General features: G+C 40.2%; 1 long non-coding RNA gene across 1 annotated transcript in view; it reads right to left on the reverse strand.

The window, feature by feature from the left end:
• Nucleotides 1–21,058, reverse strand: part of LOC118656968 — a 198,134-nt gene that overhangs the window by 15,604 nt on the left and 161,472 nt on the right. The window lies entirely within an intron of this gene.

The following is a 21,058-nucleotide window of genomic DNA, read 5'->3' on the forward strand; positions in this document are numbered from 1 at the left end:
TAAGATTATAATGTGTGTGTATACATATATACATATATATATGAATAAATTGAGTATTGGTGACAGGAAATCAAACTTTAAAAAAACACACAACTACTTGTAATCATGAAATACTTTATCATCTTCCAGAGACACTTTCAATTTCTTCAATAAATGTCAAAGGTTAACCCGGCCAGTGTGGCTCACTGGTTGTGTGTCGACCCATGAACCAGGAGTCAGGGTTCAATTCCCAGTCAGGGCACATGCCCAGGTTGTGGGCTCGATCCCAAATAGAGGGCTTGCAGGAGGCAGCCAATCAATGATTCTCTCTCATCATTGATGTTTCTATCTCTCTCCCTCTCCCTTCTTCTCTCTGAAATCAATAAACACACACACACACACACACACACACACACACACATTTTTCAAAAATAAATGTCAAAGGTTAAAAACACATCTGAGAAAACCATTCCATCTAAATACTACATAAGAGTATATTAGTCAAGAGGACCCACAATCAATTAAATAATAAATCATGAGAGTATTTATCTTTAGATACTATTAAATCAACAATAATTAACTTAAATAAATTAAATTTCTCATCTTCAAACTTCCTGACAGTGTAAATATAAAAGTATGAACCATGTAGTAAAATTTTTATTTTTCCAACTTTGGTTCAATTCTTTTTTTTTTTTTAACACCAAGTAAAAACTGTAACTTATTTTACTAAGTACCAATAACTTGAAAACACATGCTAAAGATTTCAGTTAAATTAAAAGTTGAGTCAGATAGAACACACAATTACATCTCTCCACTGCCCTCATTAAATTTCAGTTCAACTGAGAATGCTGTCATTTCTTCCATGGATTTTCCTATTATGCTCATACTAGAGGCCCAGTGCACGGATTCATGCACTGGTAGGGTCCCTCGGCCTGGCCTTCGGGGATCGGCCTAAACCAGCAGTCCTACATCCCCCCGAGAGATGTAGTAGTGCGCAAAGCAGCAGGCAGCCAGGTAGGAGCCCTAGCCCGGGCCAGGCCGGCCCCAGCTGCGCCTGCCGCCTGCCACCACTTGGTAGGCTCGATGACGCTCCGCTGTGGTTTCGCGCGCCCGTCCTAGGGCAATACCGGCACGCCCATGACCGAGAAGCGGCCATGGGTTTGCACCCAGTGAGTCCTGATGCCGGTCCTGATCCCAGTCCTGATCCCAGCCCAGGTCCAGATCAGGGAGGGGCGCACAGGGGGAGTATCTGAGGGCGAGGCTGGTGCCACTGCAGCTGTGCTCACCAGTCATGAGCCCGGCGTCTGGCGCCCATTGGTCAACTGAGCAGCGCTCCTGCTGTGGGAGTTCACTGACCACCAGGGGGTAGCTCCTGCACTGAGTGTCTGCGCCCTGGTGGTCAGTGCGCATCATGGCTACTGGTCAACCATTCGAGCAGTTGCTTAGGCTTTTATATATATATAGAGAATAGATTTTAGGCCAATATCACAGTTACTTTGCAGCAAGTATTTGCAGATTTGAAGCATATAGCACTGTATTACTAAGAAGCAGAGTGTTTAATTGTTTCTAATTTTTCTATACAATTATTGTTTTAGTGTGAATGATCACAGATGGTTTTAAAACAGACCCCAGGTGACTACTTGACAAAAACCCAACAGGAAAAGCTGAGGTTTAAAGTTTTCTCTTGGGGCATCTCTACAGTAAACTGTGTTCCTTACAGCAACTTCAGCTATCTAATTTTTCAAATCTTGCTGGAATAACAAGTGGCAAATTAGTTAATCTGTCACATGGATGCTATTTGCAATTTACTTATAGTACACCCTCACTTCACATTCAAGTTTTTTCTTGATGTAATTGACTTAACAAGCAAGTATATATCATGCTTACTGCTGGAAAACATTAATTACCTTTGGTCCCATTGAACCTCACACCCACTTATTTTTTTAAAAATTTGACCAGGTTAAAAAGTTACTTGGATAATTATAATTCATCTTCTATTAGCAATTCCTTAGTATAGAATGTTGGAATGTTGCATCACATTCAGAAACTTGAGGTAAAATATAACCATTATTTAACAGTAAATTACAATATTCTAGAAGAAACTGAGCTATTTAATGAAAGTAAATTCAATAGTTATACCTTTTTAAAGATATAATTTATGAAGCTGAAATATTTTAGAATATAATATCATATGCCTGTGTTAGTGTGGCCAGGGTCCTGAAGGGGATGTGACACATCCCTCTTTATTTAAAAAAAAAAAAAATGATAATAAAGACCATGTGATCTTTAACTTCTGAAAGAATCTAAATTTAATGTCTCATCTTCAAGACTCATTGCTAATGATGAAAAGTTAAAAGCTGTTTCAGATGTTAGAAGAGTTCTGAACACAAATCAAGCAGTAAATAGCATTTAATTACTTCATTTAAAAATTATCAGGAGTGCTCGGCCAGTGTAGCTCAGTGGTTGAGCATCGACCCATGAACCAAGAAGTCCCTAGTTCCATTCTTGATCAGGGCACATGCCTGGGTTGTGGGCTCCATCCCCAATAGAGGGTGTGCAGGAGGCAGCCAGCCAATGTTTATCTAGCACGTCAATTTTCTATCTCTCTATCCCTCTCCCTTCCTCTCTCTCTAAAAATCAATAAGAAAATATTTAAAATAATTATCAGCATTGCCAAAATCTATTCTATGCATAAATGATCGAATGTTTCATGTGTTGCAGCCCAAGCTCATTCAACTTATTAGAAAAATTAATTATATGCATTCAACAATTTGAAAAGTAAAACGGGCCAGTGATTTTCCCCACTTTCCACTCAGTGAGCACACATGGTAGACGAGGATGCTAGAAACAGGAGATGGTGCTCCAGGACCCTCCTGTTGTCATACTTCATGCATGCTTTTAGACATCTGAGCATCCCATCCTGCTGAGGATGATTCTGAGGTTTAACAATATGCATTTTCATTTTAGTGTGTCCTGTAAAAAAAAAAAGTTAGCTAGTCATCTGTTTCTCAAAGAAAAAAATTAAAACACTGGGAGGAAAATACAGATATTTGGGACTCAATGAGGCAATAGGTTATGTCCATCTCTCATAAATAACTTCCTAAGAGAATTTTAGTTTTATTTTGATTCAATGCAATTTTTGCCCCATTTGTTCATTTAAAAACCTGACCCACATGTAAAAGAATATGCTGTACCTACACTCATTCAGCCACCTATTATCAGATGGTTACCCAAGTTCTATCAGTAGTGCCAAGAAACATTTTAACCCTGGTACAAAGTAGATTATATTTGCATATTTCACATGGAAGCATCACATACCCATAATGCATTGTGTAGTTCTCATAATGTAAGTTGATTTAAATATGTAAATACTGATAATATGAATATTTATAGCTTAAAGAAGATTTCATATAGAAGTAGGGCATATTCATAATGCAATTTGATATATGCTTAATATTACAACACAATCCAAAAAGTTGGTGCTATCAGCTAGAGATGTCCAGTAAATAAGCCTTTCCCCACCACACTGAAAAAGCCTGAGATTAGGCCTGAATAGCATTCTATGCCAAGGAAGAGAGAGGAAAATTCAATCAAAATTCTTCCTGGAAAGACCCAGCTTGCCTCTAGGCCATTCTTTTTTTTTAAATATTTTATTGATTTTTCACAGAGAGGAAGGGAGAGGGATAGAGAATTAGAAACATCGATCAGCTGCCTCCTGCACACCTGCTACTAGGGATGTGCCCACAACCAAGGTACATGCCCTTGACCGGAACCAAACCTGGGACCTTTCAGTCCGCAGGCTGACGCTCTATCCACTGAGCTAAACCAGTTAGCGCAAGGCCATTCTTAACTTACTAGTAAAAGAAACCCAACTGTAATTTTTTTTAGTTGTAGGATTCTGGTCAAGATAGCAGTGTAGGTAAATGCAGTACTTGAATCTTCCCACAACCACATCAAAATTACAGCTAAACAACAGAACAATCATCATTCAGAAACATCTGAAATCTAGCTGAACTGAAGTCCTACAATTAAGGATATACAGAAGTCACATCAAGACTGGTAGAAGGGGCAGAGATTCAGAGCAAGTGGGTCCCACACCCACATGTGGCAGATAAAAATTGGAGGGAGGGCTTTCTTAGCTGCAGAGGAAGGAGCGAGGGGCCCCAATCCCACATCAGGCTCCCCCAGCCCAGGGTTTCAGTGCCAGGAAAAGAAGGCCCCATAACTTCTGGCTGTAAAAACTAGCATGGATTGTGGCTGAGGTTGACAAAGGTCTGTTGGAGTCCCAGGTATTCCTCTTAAAAGGCCCACACATAGACTTACTCAGACTTACTCACTCTGGGCTCTAGCACTGGGGCAGCAGCTCAAAAGGCACCAAAAACATACGGGGAGGAAATGAGTTTTTTGGCATCAGGGTGAGAGGCCATGGTTCCTTTCCTACAGAGCTGGCAGGTGGGTGCCATATCTGAGTTTCCATCAACCTGGCTCATGTTGTTTGCCCCACCCCAGTGATTCCCTGAGGCCCCACCCCACCCAATTTTAGGGCCCACTCAAGCCATTTCCAGTGGCTTCACCATACAAATGGCAGGCTTGGTTCATGCTCTGGACTTTCCTAAAATCTCTCAAACAAGCAGCATCTGTCCTTGGCATGTCATGTAACTCTCATTAAGTGATCCCAGTCCTGGCACTAGCAAAAGACTGAAAGTAAAGGGATGGAAAAAATTACTTCATGAACATGAAAGCAAACAAAGAACCTGAAATAGCAATACTTGTACCAGACAAAACAGACTTTAAACAAGAGACAAAGAAGAATCCAATAATTCCACTTCTGGGTACTTATCTAAAGAAATCCAAAACACTAATTCAAAAAGAAATATACATCCATATGTTTATTACATCATAATTTACAATAGCCAAAATATGGAAGCAACCTAATTGTCCATCAGTAGATGAATGGATAAAAAAATGGAGCATATATACAATAGAATATTACTCAGCTATTAAAAGGAATAAAATCTTTCCATCTGCAACATGGATGGACCCTAGATGGTATTGTGCTGAGTGAAATAAGTCAGACAGAGGAAGACAAAGGCCATATGCTTTCACTTACATGTGGAATCTAAAATATCAAAATAAACAGAACAGAAACAGATTCATAGATAAAGAGGACATTTTGATACAGTTGCCAGAGGGAGGGGTTGTGGGGAGTTTGATGGAAAAGGTGAAGGAATTAAGAAGTGCAAATTGGTAGTTACAGAATAGTCACAGGGAGGTAAAGTACAGCAAAGGGAATATAGTCAGTAATATTGTACTAACTATGTATGGTGTCAGGTGGGTACTAGATTAATCAGGGTCATCACTGAGTAAGTTATATAACCACTGGGTATACACCTAAAACTAATATAATATTGTACATCAACTATAATTAAAAATAAAAAATATTTTTTAAAAAATTCACAAATATTTATTTACTGGGTTCCTACCATGCATAAGGAACTGTCCTGGTTATTACAATAAATATATTTTTATAAGAATTCTATCTTCTTGGAGACAAAGTCACAGCCATATGAAAAGTTACAAGTAAATTAGAGGAAAGTTAGAAAGTTGTTGCAATCGTCTAAGAGAAAAGTAATAAAGCCAGGATAATAAACTGGGAATGATGGCAGGAGCTTGGAGAGACACCTAAGAATTAGATTAGTTTTAGCAAATAACTGCATTTGGAATATGAGAAAGGAGTTCAAGTTGTCTCAATTCTAACTTGGGGTAGATGGTTACAGTAGTAACAAGATAGCAAATACAAGAAAAGGCTTAGAATAGGACAGACGACACTTTTTTTATTACTTTGCTGATTTGAGTTTTATTTTTAATATGTGAATTTGGGGACTTCTTAAATATTGGTATTTTGGAAGAAGTAGTAGATAATCTATCTGAAGTGGTATAGCAGGCTCTACTGATATATGGATAATTATTCAATGACTAGATATAAAGAAATATCTAATGAAAGTACAGACAATAGAGAGAATTGAATCTAGTGGTTCCACATTTAAGCTTATAGCAGGAATATGATTGGTGAGGTGCAGAAAAGAAAAAAAACTTGTGGGAGAGGGAACGTGTAAGTCAAAAGCATAGTTTTAAGAAAGAGGGCTTAATAATTTCTGTCTGCTACTATGTCGAGGTCAAAGAAAATGACAACAGAAAAAAATTGGCATTTATTTTAGCAATTAGGTCACTTGTACCTTTGAGAATGTAAGAAATGAGCAGGGGGAAGCCATTTTTTATGCTAACAAGAAGGAATTGAGAGTTCAAAAATGGAGTTAAAACTATAGACCATTATCCAAAGGAGAAAGAAGAGAAATCAGATGGTCATAGCAACAAGGTAAGAAATATATTTTTTCAAGATAGAGGAGAACCTTCCAATAAGGATCAAGCAGCATACAGTATCTCTTAAGACCAGTCTAAACCATAGATTTCAACCTCTCCCCCTCCTTTCCAACTCTCTCTCTCACACATACTCTCAGTCCCCACAGAACCACACTTAGCTTACCAGGTCAAGTATATCCTCCCAGGCAGTAAAGATGGCCACACTGCCATCCAGGCTTCCTTAGGATTCATCTTCATGAGCATATGAAAAGAGTCATCCCTGCTCATCTAAGAGTAGAAACTGTATAGGATGCAAGTCCTTCTTGCTTTAGTAGAAAACACGCACCACCAGTTCTAGCACAGGAGCTAGTTCCATCTTAGAATGCTGTCGGAGACAGATGAGGCTAAATTATGTATCCAAGCCACACTACCCAGGCCAGTCTCTGAGAAGAAATATTGGTGGCAAAACTAGTAAGCAGTTCAAATGTGAAGGTTGAGTTCCTCTCCAACTTTGTGTCCCTGGAACCTAACACAGTACCTAGTGTGGAGTTTCAATTTAGTTCATTAGCTTTTGTCAGGCCTAAAATTATTCACTCTATCAAACAACATTTTATAATGACAAGAGTGCAAGACTAGGACACAGGAAGTTAGGGTTTTGGGTCTGTCTGCTCTGGAGCTTTTTGATAAGTCTTTTATCTCTCTGATAGTCCTCTCATCTGTATTCCCATTCTGCCAAACTTCACAGTTTTTAAAAAATGAAAAAAATGCATGTGAAAGTGCTTGCTATGTTTTGAAATACTATACACATATTAAGGTACTTTTTATTACTATAATTTTAGGTGACAGATGTTGACATAAAATGTGCATTTTTTTCTCTAAGTTGGCTTCACTACCAGTGTTATTTTATTCTTATTTACCCTTATTTATCCATCCATCTTTGAAATCTGCTAAACTGTTTGCCTATTTATCAGGGTGGCCCTAATTTGGAATACAGAGACTGATGGCACTGGGAAACTGCTCTGAAAAGAGTCACCCATGGACTCTGATGGATCATAAATATGGATGACTAGAAAGGAGGATGCTTCGCTTAAGATGCAAATTAGCGGAGAATGAGATGCAGCGAGTTGTGCACCAGAGATTCAAATCCTGATGGAGAAGCCCCTGTAGGGTCACCAGACAAAAAAGCAGGTTTCTGCTGTCACTCCCCAGTGAGACAGTAGACCAGCCGTTCTCAACCTGTGGGTCGCGACCCCTTTGGGGGTCAAACGACCCTTTCACAGGGGTCGCCTAAGACCATCAGAAAACACATATATAATTACATATTGTTTTTGTGATTAATTACTATGCTTAAATTATGTTCAATTTGTAACAATGAAAATACATCCTGCATATCAGATATTTACATTACGATTCATAACATAGCAAAATTACAGTAATGAAGTAGCAACGAAAATAATTTTATGGTTGGGGGTCACCACAACATGAGGAACTGTATTAAAGGGTCGCGGCATTAGGAAGGTTGAGAACCACTGCTGTAGACACTCCCTCGGCCTGTCATGCAGCTCTAACTGAACAGGAGACTGATAGTAGAGAAAGTGTGCCTGCCACATCCCCAGTGCAGAGCCGCCCAGTCAGTCCAGGGGAGCTGCTCCTTGCAGGAAGCAGAGGGGCATAGAACTACAACCCAGAAATCTGCAGCCAGGCCAAGCCTAGGAGAAGAGCGGCTGAGAAAATGAGAAAGGCAGAAAGGGAGAAACAGAAGCTTCACAGGGAATGCAAACAGTCACAATGGGGATACTAGTAAATAGTTCTCAGGGGAACTACTGTGCTCTGTAACCCAAGTTCTCCTCCCTGCCCTCCCATAACTTACGAAGTCTGTCCCCCTAAGTCCCCTATCCTGCCACCCCCACGCCCCAGGTAAGATTCAGATGATCAGATTACTAGTGTAATATATCGGATAGGCACATTTATTCATACAGACATGGTAATAGTGTATGAATACATAATCTTGAGTATGGCCAATAGTAGAGAGAGGGAGAATTTAAAAGTCAAAGAGAAAGGGGATCACTCTATAAAATAAACCTACACAGTATCTGCTGTAGTTTTATCAGTAGAAGCAAAGTATCCATAGAGGTAAAAATAAGCAGAAGCATAGTTTTAGATTCATATGCACTTGAAATGCCTTCTTTTTATTGTTCTGTTCGTCTGCATACCTTCTCTCCACTGCCTGGGTTATGAGTATCTTCTCAGAACTAATGTTACAATCCAAACAGGCCATGCTTTTTGAAATGTAGCAGTAAGTGGAAGAAGCAAAGGCCACGAGAAAGAAAATATATGAGAAAATAAAAATGAGAACAGAAAATAAGGAGGCATGAAGGTGAATAAAAGAACCATGTTTCTTTGTCACGCCTCCAGTCACCTATATACCTTTCACACATTCTAAAGCACATGCAGGGCTGCACTAATCAGGACTGCAGGCCAGAGAACAACAGGCTGAGGAACAGGCATCTCTCAAGTCTCGTAGCCAACTCTCCCAGCAGCATCATGTTAAACAGAATTGCAAGTTCCTCAAAAGCAGGTCCCTGAGATTTTCTGCTTCCGGTCAAAAGATGAAGTCCCCAAAGGAACTGCCTCTCTCTAAACACAGGAACTTGGGAGTTTAAAAAGGCAAGAAAAGAAGAATAGCAAGACCTTCTACTCATTTGGTGAATCAGATTTCACAAAACATCTTGAATAGCACTTTAATAAAGAGGACAATTAAGATAAAGAAAATTTGTAATTTGTCCAAATCATTTATTTTCCTTTCTTAATATTTTTTCATTGATTTCAGAGAAGAAGGGAGAGGGAGAAAAAGATAGAAACATCAATGATGAGAGAGAATCTTTGATCTGCTGCCTCCTGCACACCCTCTACTGGGGATCAAGCTGGCAACCTAGGCATGTGCCCTGACCAGGAGTTCAACTGTGACCTCCTGGTTCATAGGTTGAAGCTCAACCACTGAGCCACACCAGCCAGGCAATTAAAATCATTTTTAACACAAATAGATTCAAAGTACTTCAAATACAACAGCTAAATCATCCTTTTAAATACATGAATGGATATAACAAGTGATATTTATCCATTAAGAGATCTTTATTGAGCCTCAAATGTAATGAGCCTCAATAAGTCAGAGTCTTGCCATCAAGGATACCATCGTTACTAACTTTAATCCTGGGGTAGGAGGAGTTTAGAGAGTGTCCACGTTAAATCAAGATGTAAGGTGATGCTAATATGCAAGATAAATCAGAGTCCATAACCAGCACAGGGAGCAGATTCCAGGTCACAGAGCAAAAATAACCTGAGCATGACCCCCACGTAAGGAACTATCAACAGCAGTACAGATCCTATGTCAAAGGGAGACAAGTGGTAATAAGAACAGCAACATTTATTAAGCTCTTACTATTTGTCAGGCACAAACTATTATCTCATTTAACCCTTACAGTAATATCATGAGAGAAGCATTACAATTGAGAAATGGGGCTCAGCGAGATAAAGTAATTTGCTCAAGGTCACACAGCGAATAATTGGTGAGACTGGGCAGGTTTTAAACCCAGGCACTTGACAGCAGAACTTCTATTAACACCTGTGCAAGATAGCCTCAGGCTCATCCTTCAGCTTCCCCACTCATTGAATGATCCTTCCATGAACCTCCATCATCTACCCTCTAACATGGGTCTCTCCTCTCTCCCCAGGATCTTTCCTTCTCTGAGACCATTTTTGTCTCCATTTATTTCTTTATCAAAATTTCTCTTCTCTCACTCTCCTCCTCCTCCTTTAGTTCAAACAAGTCCTTGAAATAATGACTATTTTATATTTCCTTTTTTTTAACTTTAACTGCATTGGCAGTATGAGCAAAGAAGGTACACATCCTCCACACATGAAAACATCAAAACTAAGTAGTTTTTTACTTCTATGTGGCCCTTGAACAATCTCTTTCTGCTTACTTCCCTTGAAAGGTTTCACACTGCCCTCAATTGGAGCTGTGGCCTGAATTGTGTCCTTCCCAAAATGCATGTTGAAGCACTAAGCCCATGTGACTATATTGGAAACAGGGCCTTTTAAAGAGCTGATTAAGGTTAAAGGACAGCATAAGGGTGAAGCCCTGATTCCATAGAACTGGTATTTTTATAAAAGTAGATACACCAAAGGAATCTCTCTCTCTCTCTCTCTCTCTCTCTCTCTCTCTCTCTCTCTCTCTCTCTTTCTCTCTCTCCCTCCCTCTCTCTCTCTCTCTTTCTCCACCATATGAGGACACGGGGAGAAGCTGGCTGTCTGCAACCAAGAAGAGAGCTCTAATCAGTAACCAGGCCAGCTGGCACCTTGATCATAAATGTCTCGCCTCCAGAACTGTGAGAAATAAATGCCTGTTGTTTAAGCCATCCTATCTATGGTATTTATTATGGCAGCCACAGCTGACTAATACAATTGGTCTTAAAAATATGGCCTTAATTTATATGAAAATTTCATACTTTAAAGTAATAACTGTATGGTTTTTGTAGGGGTTCAGGAGGCTCCATAAAATGTGACACCCTGGCACATAGATTATTTTGAAGTGAAGAGAATTGAGGCCCACAGCTCTCATGCAGCACATTTTACCTCCCCCTTAACTATCTAAAATATTTCAGGTAAAGGGCCAGGGCCAGGAAGAGCACTAGAGATAACTACAAAGGGTGTGGGCTCCATATGGTAGAGGCACTCCTCAGGGCTTAGAGACCAGTCCTCTCTGTGTCCCATTGTCTCTGCATGTCACAACAAACATTTTTTATTCCATCTCCTGTGAATTGCCTTCCTCCCCTTTGACATCCCAGACTCCTACTCCTACTCCTCCTTAGTTCAGAATGGCACATAAGTGCCAATTACCTGCCTGCCTGTGGGCCTCCATATTCTTATGGAGCCCCCATCTATATGAAATTAAGTTTGTTTCTTACTCCCACTAACCTGTCTTCTATTAATTTGATTATTAGACCACCCAAAGAACTTACCAGGGTAGGAGAAATATTTCCTCCCCAAAGATTTTAAGATGGCATCACCTCATTACCGAACATTTGAATTTATTGAACCTTGGTTCAGATGTTCCCCTGAACAAAGAAGAAACATGTTCCTAAAATGCTTATATTTAAAACACTCATTGTTCAAATCACATCCAAGGCTCACCTCGCCATTTAGGATACAAAACCATTTTTCTGAAAAGCTCTGCGATTTTGACAGATATAACCTGGATCCTTCCTATGAAAAACAAGAAAAAAGTAGAGAGAGGCCTCTAGATTTATTTACATGTGGGTTTGCACTTTGGTGACTTTTTTTCTGAGTTCTTTTATTTAATATCCAGTAGATGACCTGCTACCAATTCCATCCCCATCTGATAAAAGAAAAATAAACCACTCACCCAGCTATCAGGTCAAAACTGGGAACAACCTAACACAAGAAAAATATTCTTTTTCAAAGTCTCTTTATTTTCCAAGCTAACAGCAGTTTGAGTGCTACTGCTGTGCAGCCACTCACTGGAGCTGTTGAAACATGAAACAGCTTTAGGAAAATACCAGTGGCTTTAATTATTTCTCCACTGGGAATCTTTAGCTTCATTGAAAAGGGTATATGAGTTGTTAAATAGCCAAATGGTAAAGTAAAAAGAATATAGAGAACACCTCCACCAAGATCTCCTTCTAGGTTTCATAAAACTTCTACAAAATACGGTTTGATGGTCGGTTGGATGACCTCTGAAAGGTGGAAAGTCACTGTGAATCCTTACCACTTCTTCCTGTGATGTACGCGGAGAAACTCAAGAACAGGAAGCCTTGTATCTGAATCTGACTCACACATGCTTTTTCTGATTCATCCATAGCTTTGCTTGGAAACCTGTACGTCATGGCCTTGGCGGGCCCCCAAGCTTCCTCCTATGCAGTCTGCTATTTTTCCTCTAGCTTACCCAAAATAGCTGCGCAGAGATTTAGTACAGTTGGTATGCTGGTGTTTATAGGCCAAAGTGTTGTCAAGTTTCCTCTGTGGGCAAGCAGAGGTTCTTGCAGACTAGCAAGAACAAAAAGACAGGTGGTTCTGGCTTGTTTCCCAGATGAGTTAGAGACCCACTTTCCCTCCTCCAAACAACCCCCTTATTAGCAGACCTATGCCATGTTCAGCCTCCTTCTCTATCCTCCTTAACTTTCTCAAAAATCCTTCATCCCATTCTGAAACCCAAGTGATTGCAATTACAGTATCATTAGTAATATATTTAAACATACCTATTATCTAGATTTCTGCACAAGCAAGACAGAAATTTCCTTCTAGAAAATTTTCTGGTATATTATTTCTAGCTATTCTACTTTAAAATGCAAAGTCCAATATTTGGGAGGAAAAAAAGCAAAGGGTTAAGAAAACAGTTCCTACCCTTAGGTGAAAAGAAGAAATAGATTTGCTAACTTTTATTATTCTGTCTAGAAGCCCCGCCCCCCCCCCAATAAAATATTTGCACCTTACTTCCTAGTTTTATAGAAATGGACACCTCCGTTCTTCCCTTTAATCTCCTCTTCTCTACTAACTGTGGTCCAGTGAAATAAGAAAATGGTCCAGGTCTTTCTCATCTGTTATATTCTCCCTGGTAAATTGCTACTTTCTTAGCAATTCCCCAATCACACCACTGCTGTTCCCTCAGGCCATGCTGCAGAATAAGATATAAGTTGTTGATTTGATCTAGGTTTCCCTCTTTGATTACCCAAGTATAGATCAAGCATAGATCTCTGACATGGAAAAAAACCCACACAATTACAGAATACACTCAGGAAATCTTCCCCACTTGGAATCACTGACCTCTTCTGCAGCCACAGGAGCGAGCCACTGATGGCTCTCCTGCTGCTCTTTCTCCTGGCCAGGGCAGGATCATGACCCTTAGGTGCCCCAGGTACTCTATAAATCCCCTCTTCCTAATGCCAATACATCATTAGAAACAAAACCAATATCAAATCATGAATGACTGTTTTACAGTTTTCAAAATTGCACTAAATACATATGTATGCAAAAGTAAAATTAGGTCTATCTAGATCTAATAATGTGTGGATGTATATGCTTCGCTGGGCTCTTAAGCACTGGGGTCTTGAGCATCAATGTGTAACCTATCCCTGACTGAGGCTTCCAGATTGGATGCTTGTCCTCCTGACTTTACATCTATATGACCCAACCTGACATGGCTCATCCCTGTGGAGAATGTCCTAGGGAAACTATGAGAAACACATCAGAAAGGATCAAATATCAATATTTTGTCCAGCTACCAATGTGGTAGCTTCTTAATAATAGGATGAAGGCACCAGGAACACTAGGTGTTTATATTTATTTTAAGAACACCAGCTCTGAAAGAGAGCTCTTCTTGGCAGAGTACATAAACATTTATATTGAACGTTTTAGCCCCAGCACTTTTTAAGCATTACCTCATTAATCTTCAAAGCAGCTACATAAGGCAGGTATAGAATTATCCGCTTGCAATTTTAAATGCCCCACTTAATACGTGTGGAAGAGTGTGCAGTGACAGCACTTCCAAGTCTGGCTCCTGACAGTCAGGCCCCAGTCCATAGAGAAGGAGCCTCTCTGTGAGCTCCATCTATTCTACTCAGTCTTCCCCTCCTTTCCCATCTCCCCAGCACCCTCAGTTGTCTCTTTTAGATCTGCATCCCATCTACAGGAGCTTCCCCATCATCCCGCGCCCCATCCAAACGTGTTCATCCTTCTAGAATTCTATGTCTTTGCCTATATGCTGAGCAACACTGAGTTAATTCAAGATATGCCTTCTGTTACAGTCAGTATGCCCTACATGTCACCATTCTATTTATGTATTTTAAAATCTATTTTTATTGATTTCAGAAAAGAAGGGAGGAGAGAGAGAGAGAGAGAGAGAAACATCAATGATGAGAGAGAATCACTGATGGGCTGCCACCCCCACACCAGGGACCAAGCCCACTTCCCAGGCATGTGCCTTGAGTGGGAATTGGACTGTGACCTCCTGGTCCATAAGTTGACGTTAAACCACCAAGCCACCCTGGCCGGGCCTATTTATATTTTTACAGAGACTTTATGAAGATGACATCTTAATACAAATATAATAAAAGGAATAATATTTTAAGCATAAGGAGGGTCTGGTGAATGTCCCTTAAACAACATTGGAGCACCATAGGCTTTACCTAATCATTGGGTATGTCCAATGAAAGGTAAACATGGTAGACTGGAATGAAGCTTCACTACCTCTCAGTCTTCTTTATCACCTAAAACAATTTCTATATGCATGTGTGTGCTCATGTAAGTGTGTGCATCCTTTAATTTAAGATATACTTTCTATGTCTCTACCTTTCTACTTTAACCTTCAATATAGGTCCTCTATGTTTCCCTTTAATTTTAGATTTTAGATATTAATATGCATTTCAGGGGTCCTATTTCATATTTTGTGGAGGGACACTTGATATTCTGTGCTTCCATTTTTAAGAAAACTAATACACAGCACATCTGGAATGATTAAAGGCACCAGAAATATTATTATACTAGAGGCCCAGTGCACAAAAATTTGTGCACTCAGGGGGGTCCCTCAGCCCGGCCTGTGCCTCTGGGGATGACCACCTGCTGGCTTAGACCCCCTCCCTGGAGGATTGGACCTAAGCTGGCAGTCAGACATCCCTCTGGCAGCCTGGGAGCCCTTGGGGGATGTCCACTTGCCAGCAGGGAGCAGGCCTAAGCTGCAGTTGGACATCCTTAAAGGAGGCCGGAGAGGCTCCCACCACCACCGCTGTACTGGCAGCCATCAGCCTGGCTTGTGACTGAGCAGAGCTCCCCCTGTGGGAGAGCACTGACCACCAGGGGGCAGCTCCTGCATTGAGCGTCTGCCCCCTGGTGGTCAGTGTGTGTCATAGTGACCAGTCATTCCCAGTCTTTCTGCTGTTAGGGTCAATTTGCATATTACCCTTTTATTATATAGGAGTGCCTGGCCAGCCTGGGTGAGGGGCTGATGGCTGTTTGCAGGCTGGCCACAGCCCCTTCAGGGTGGGGGTCCCCCCTGGGGTGCCTGGCCAGCCTGGGTGAGGAGCTGATGGCTGTTTGCAGGTTGGCCACAGCCCCTTCAGGATGGAGGTCCCCCCTGGGGTGCCTGGTTCAGCCTGGGTGAGTGGCTGATGGCAGTTTGCAGGCTGGCCAAGCCCCCCAGCGGTGACCCTCACCCCATGAAGGTGTGGCCAGCCTGGGTGAGGGGCTCATGGCTGTTTGCAGGCTGGCCAAGCCCCCCAGCGGGGACCCTCACCCCATAAGAGTGTGGCCATCCTGGGTGAGGGGCTGATGGCTGTTTTCAGGCTGCCACGGCCCCCAGCCACCCAAGATCCCCGTGGAGACTGGCTGGAAGCAGGTATCTGGGATTTATTTGTCTTCTATAATTGAAACTTTGTTGCCATAAGTGGAGGCCACAGCCAACTCAGGGCAGGCGGGAAGCTTGGCTTCCTCCATCACCCAGGCAACCAAGCCTCCTGCTTGCTCCAGCTCCGTGACTGCCGGTGGCCATCTTGGTTGGGTTAATTTGCATATAGTCACTCTGATTGGCACGGGGGTTTGGGCGTAGTGAAGATACGGTCAATTAGCATCTTTGTCTTTTATTAGTGTAGATGTTTACCATAACAATTTTGAAATACTAGCTTCAAGAGGTAAGAGTTACCCAATACCTTTTATTCAGCATCATTAAATCTTTTTCATACTTATTGAGATTTTTTTTCCTCAATGGTACAAATCAATTTTAATCACCTGACCAGACAATATAGTTTGTGAAAGGCAGAACCTGCCTCCTAGTGTAGTGGGAATCCTTGTTCCATCTGAATCCTTATTTAGAGTATATCTCAGGAATTACACTAGCAGCTAATATTTAAACTATATAATAGCAGCTCTGCTGACATTCCAAGTCTCTCTATGCAATTTTTATACAAAGGTACTAGCTAATCCAGGAGGATTCCTCCAGAGACAGATTGAGAGAAAGCAAGTCTTACATTAATCTAAGAAAAAAAAGCAAGAGCAGATATCTGGGATAAGAAAAATGGCCTCTCTACTGTTTTTAATTAATTGTACCTCTAACAATTTATGTAAGATGAAATTCTAAATAGACTTCCATTCATATAAACACAGATGTGTCTCCAGTGCCTAGTACAGTGCCTGCTATACAAAGATGCTCAACAAAGTATTGCTGAAAAAAACAAGTGAGAAGAAAAACAATCTAATGTCAAATATTAATATTTTTTACTTTCCTTCATTGTATATTATCCCAACTTCAGTTTTCTTCCATTAACAGGAAATCATCAGTAGTTTTCAATAGTTTAATTATATTTTAGGAGATAAACAAAAATTTAAAATCTCTGCTCAAAAACCATGAGCCAAAAACCATCTAACTGCCTAAGTATAGCCATTCTCAACTGCCCTCTATTTCCTTCTTAAGCACCACTTAAATGTTCCCTTATTGCCAATCCCATATATGTGTCTTAAATAAGTAATAAGATAATTAGCCCTGAAGTATACATACTCAACAGGCCAACTATTAAAATAATACAAGATCTTTGGAAAATATATTGCATTATAAAAAGAAATCATGAAAACTCAGTAGAAAGTGAAATTAGCTGGTTGCAGGACAAGACAAAATCAGACAAGTTTGTATTGTGGTCTCCATAATTACAGCATGGAAATTTCTTGACAGAGCAGGGATTGTCATGGAGATCAGGAGATCAGGGATCTAGCTTAAATGTAAAAACTAAGTAGCTATGTGAGCCTGGACATGTGATGGTCTCCAATATGAGTTCTTTGTTTTGTTTTGTTTTGTTTTGTTGTGTTTTGTTTTCTTGCACACTGTAGACACTGAATAAATATATGACCCAACTTTCCTCATCTGTAAAAATTATCAGCGCAAGAGTTTCTTTTAGGACTAGCACGCAGTGATTCTAGGATTTTAGGTTTCACTAGCATAGAATCAGAGACCAATTACAAAAGGGGGAGGATATGAAGAAACTTCTGCTTTCTTAAATTTATAATCAACCATCTCACTAGATCCATCCCAGAATCAAAAGGAAGACTTCCCATTTTCTCTAATGTTTAAATATCTAGAATGTGTTCTTTCACACTGAAAATTAGGATTTTTTTTTTATTTTAAGAAATCATATCTTGGATTCATATCTTTACTTGAAGTGAATCCTTGTGTGAGAACCAGGGTTGGAAACCCTGACACCGTCTGGCTATAAACAGGATAGGCTGGGCTAGATTGCGTCCTTAACCTCAGTTCTCTCACACCCAAGACACATGTCTAGGCCAGTATCACTAAAGCAATCCAAATTGAGAGCTTTGAGTAGTCCAGTTAACTCAGCTGAACAAGACTGACTAGGAATAGTCACAACTAGAACCATTTAGACCTGACCATTCAATAATTATCTCTTGTTCTCCTCCTCAATACTATTGCTAGGCATTGAGGATTCAGAGAACATGACATAACCCTCCACTCAGAGTTTGTAGTTTAGCAATTCATATATGACAGGATACACATAGTACATATGAGTAACCTAACAGTCTTCAGACACAAAAGGAGGCAACAACTAAGATCATACTTGGAGGAAAACTGGAGTAGGATAAAGTGATAAGACCTTAGGGACAGGTGACCCCTCTGGTAGAATAGGAACTGCAATGTTGGCCAGTGTTTATCTCCCTAGGTCTGGTCTTCACCCACCTACAGAGTCCCACCTAGGAGAGCTGCTAAATATGCAGATTTCAAGGATCCAACCCAGTCTGACAATCTGAGTTTCTTGGGAGTGTAACCTGAGTTCTGAATTATAAAAATTAATCAAGGGATTTTGATAAAAGTTGAGGTTTGAGAACCCCTGCTATAGCTATCAGCCCCTTCCTGTGTATGGCTGCTAATATCCAGGAGCTAAAGATGGCCACAGTATGCACAGAAAGATCCACAGTATGCACAGCAACAGAGAATCTTAATGGGTTCCTAGTCACAAGATTGGAGTGTTGATAAGATTTGAGTTATGCAGAAAAAGGGGCTATGGTTCTGGACAAATGACTAACCTAGGATTCCACCACAGAAGAAAGTGTCAGCATTCATGGACTAGAGCTAGAAAACAGAGCAAGACAAAGTCACAAGAATGAGAAAAACATTTTAAATGATAACTAGATCTTAAGGTCGAAGATAAACTGGCAGCAAACGTGACCTTATGCTGAATTCCAGAATGTTGGGCCAGGTCTGTGTCTAGGAGTCAGTTGGACTCTGATGATAAAAGAAGACAGTTTCTGAGGCTGATAAATCAAACAGGACCATATATCCTGGGAGTAGATAATATGATGTGGTGTGTTAGCTTATGTTATAACTTAGTATTCTAATAAAGTCATTAAAACCCTTTTCCTTTTGCCCTATTATCATTCTCAGTGCTTGTATCATTCTGAATATTTCAACAGTCATCTCCTTTATAGTTAGGTAGAATCTGTTCGTATTCATAACCAGACCTAAATCTCAAATTGAGGTGTCCTCTAACAAAATTAGAGAGCTACTTCTTTGCTACTTCAGATCAACACAAATTTGTGATTGTAATTTGAAATCACTGATCAATGCTGGCCTTTCAAGTGCAAAACAATAAAAATCCTTTAATCAAAGTACTTTTCTGACTTACCCTGCATTTAGAAGAAAATTAATTTCACAACTCCTAAATGACTATCAGTTTGTGCAAGTCATAAGATCAGCTGAAGGAGCTATGAGCAATATCAAGCAAAAAACCCCAGTGTCCTCATATTGATGAGTCCAACCCTGGTGTTCATGTTCTTGTCATACTAGCCTGGTTGACATTCAACCACTTCCAACACTCATGGCAGTTCTAATCAAAATGTGCACAACACTCTCTTCAGCTAGCTTTTTTATAAGAAAACAAAGTGCAATACATTGTACAGGCTCTGGATTCAGAAAGATGTGATTTAATATTACTTTGCATCGATTAACTTGTGTGAACTTGGGCAACTTATTTATCTCCAAGATGCTTATCTGTAAAATGGGGGTGTTAATATTACCTAGCTTTCTAGTTCATTGAACTGTTCTGGAAATTGAGTTAATGGTATGTAAAACATTTAGAAGAGCAATGGTGAGTTGTTATTCTTGTTGCTATTGTTGTGCAGGTCACCTCAGCCCACAGGTACTGTGAAGTCAAGGCCACAAAAATTGCCTTTGTCTTACTTGGATATGTCTCCCTTAATAATGCAAAGTGCCTCACATGTACCCTCTTGGAATTCCCAAGAGAATGTTGCCTGTATTCATGATCAAGTTAAGTCTACTATATGTTCTTTCTCTCCTGTATGGTGCCCTGAGTTATAACCAAAGTCCGTGGCTAAGGAGACTATTGGTAAGAATGCTCTTGTCTGAACCTACGATGTTGCCATCTGATGTTCCCAAAGCCCCAGTGCACTAAAGTCCCAATGCTGTCACAGTCCATCACCGGGAACAGGGTGACTGAGTACCAGCCACTCACAGTTTCTGTGAGAATAATTTCTTTCAGCTACTTTGTGGATCCTTACCCTCTATATAGTTCAACCTGGGTCCATGCACTAAGCCAAGGTAACTATTTCTGAAAGAAACGGTAGGCTATCCTTCATTCCCACTCCCCCCTTCCAAGCTCCTTTCACCAAATCAACCTGGCAATAAACCTTTCTAACAGTGATTAATAGAAGACAGTATAGTTCAGTGATTATAAGCAAGAGATCTGAGTTCGATTACTTGGATTTAATGGGGAAACAATAGTAGCTCTGTGCCTCAGTCTTTTTTTTTTTTTTTGCTTTATTTTTCAGCAATAAAATTGATATAATAATAGAACCTAGTTCACACAGAAATTTTGAGAGCCTAAGTGAGAAGTTTAGAAACACTTAGCATGGGCCCAGCACATAGAATTGGCTCACTAAATGGTGGTAATGGACATTACCTTTCACTCTGTTTCTGGTAGCCACATGTTATGTGCATTGCATGTTGTGTGCGCCCAAAGTTAACACGTTGAAATCTAACCCCCAACGTGATGATAGTTAGAGGTGGGCCCTTTAGGAGATAATTAGGTCACCAGGGTGTAGCCCTCATGAATGGAATTAGTTCCCAGAGAGCTAGCTAGCTCACCCACTTTCCACTACATATGGACACAAGTTGGCAAACCTGGAAGAAGGCTATTGCTAGAAACCAACCATGCTGACACTCCAATCTCAAACTTCCCAGGCTCCATAACTGTGATAAATAAATGTGTGTTTTTAAGCCACCCAGTTTGTGGTAATTTGTTATAGAAGCCCAAATTGGCTGAGACACTACTACTTAAGTTTAAAACAAAACTAAGACTTCTTCCACAACCTAACAGAATCACAAATGTGTCTATCCCTACAGTTTTGGTTTTCCTTGTAATGGTTACTATAATCTCAATAGCTATTGGGATAAAAATTGCTAAATTATGAGAAAATGATATGGAACTTTGTTTTACAAAACCACCAATCAATTATATCCTATGTGAGATTAAAGGGTTGGGTTTACAAAGATACATTCTTCATTTTATATAAACTTGGCACCCAAGCAAATTAGTTGAAGACTATGACACATTGATTTAATTATAGTTTTATAATCATTGTTCCCCAGAATTACTCCCTTATTGAAAAAGTGAACCATGAAATGTGT

This window comes from Myotis myotis, unplaced genomic scaffold (genome assembly GCF_014108235.1).
Source record: "Myotis myotis isolate mMyoMyo1 unplaced genomic scaffold, mMyoMyo1.p scaffold_m19_p_5, whole genome shotgun sequence".
In the NCBI taxonomy this organism is placed as follows: Eukaryota; Metazoa; Chordata; class Mammalia; order Chiroptera; family Vespertilionidae; genus Myotis; species Myotis myotis.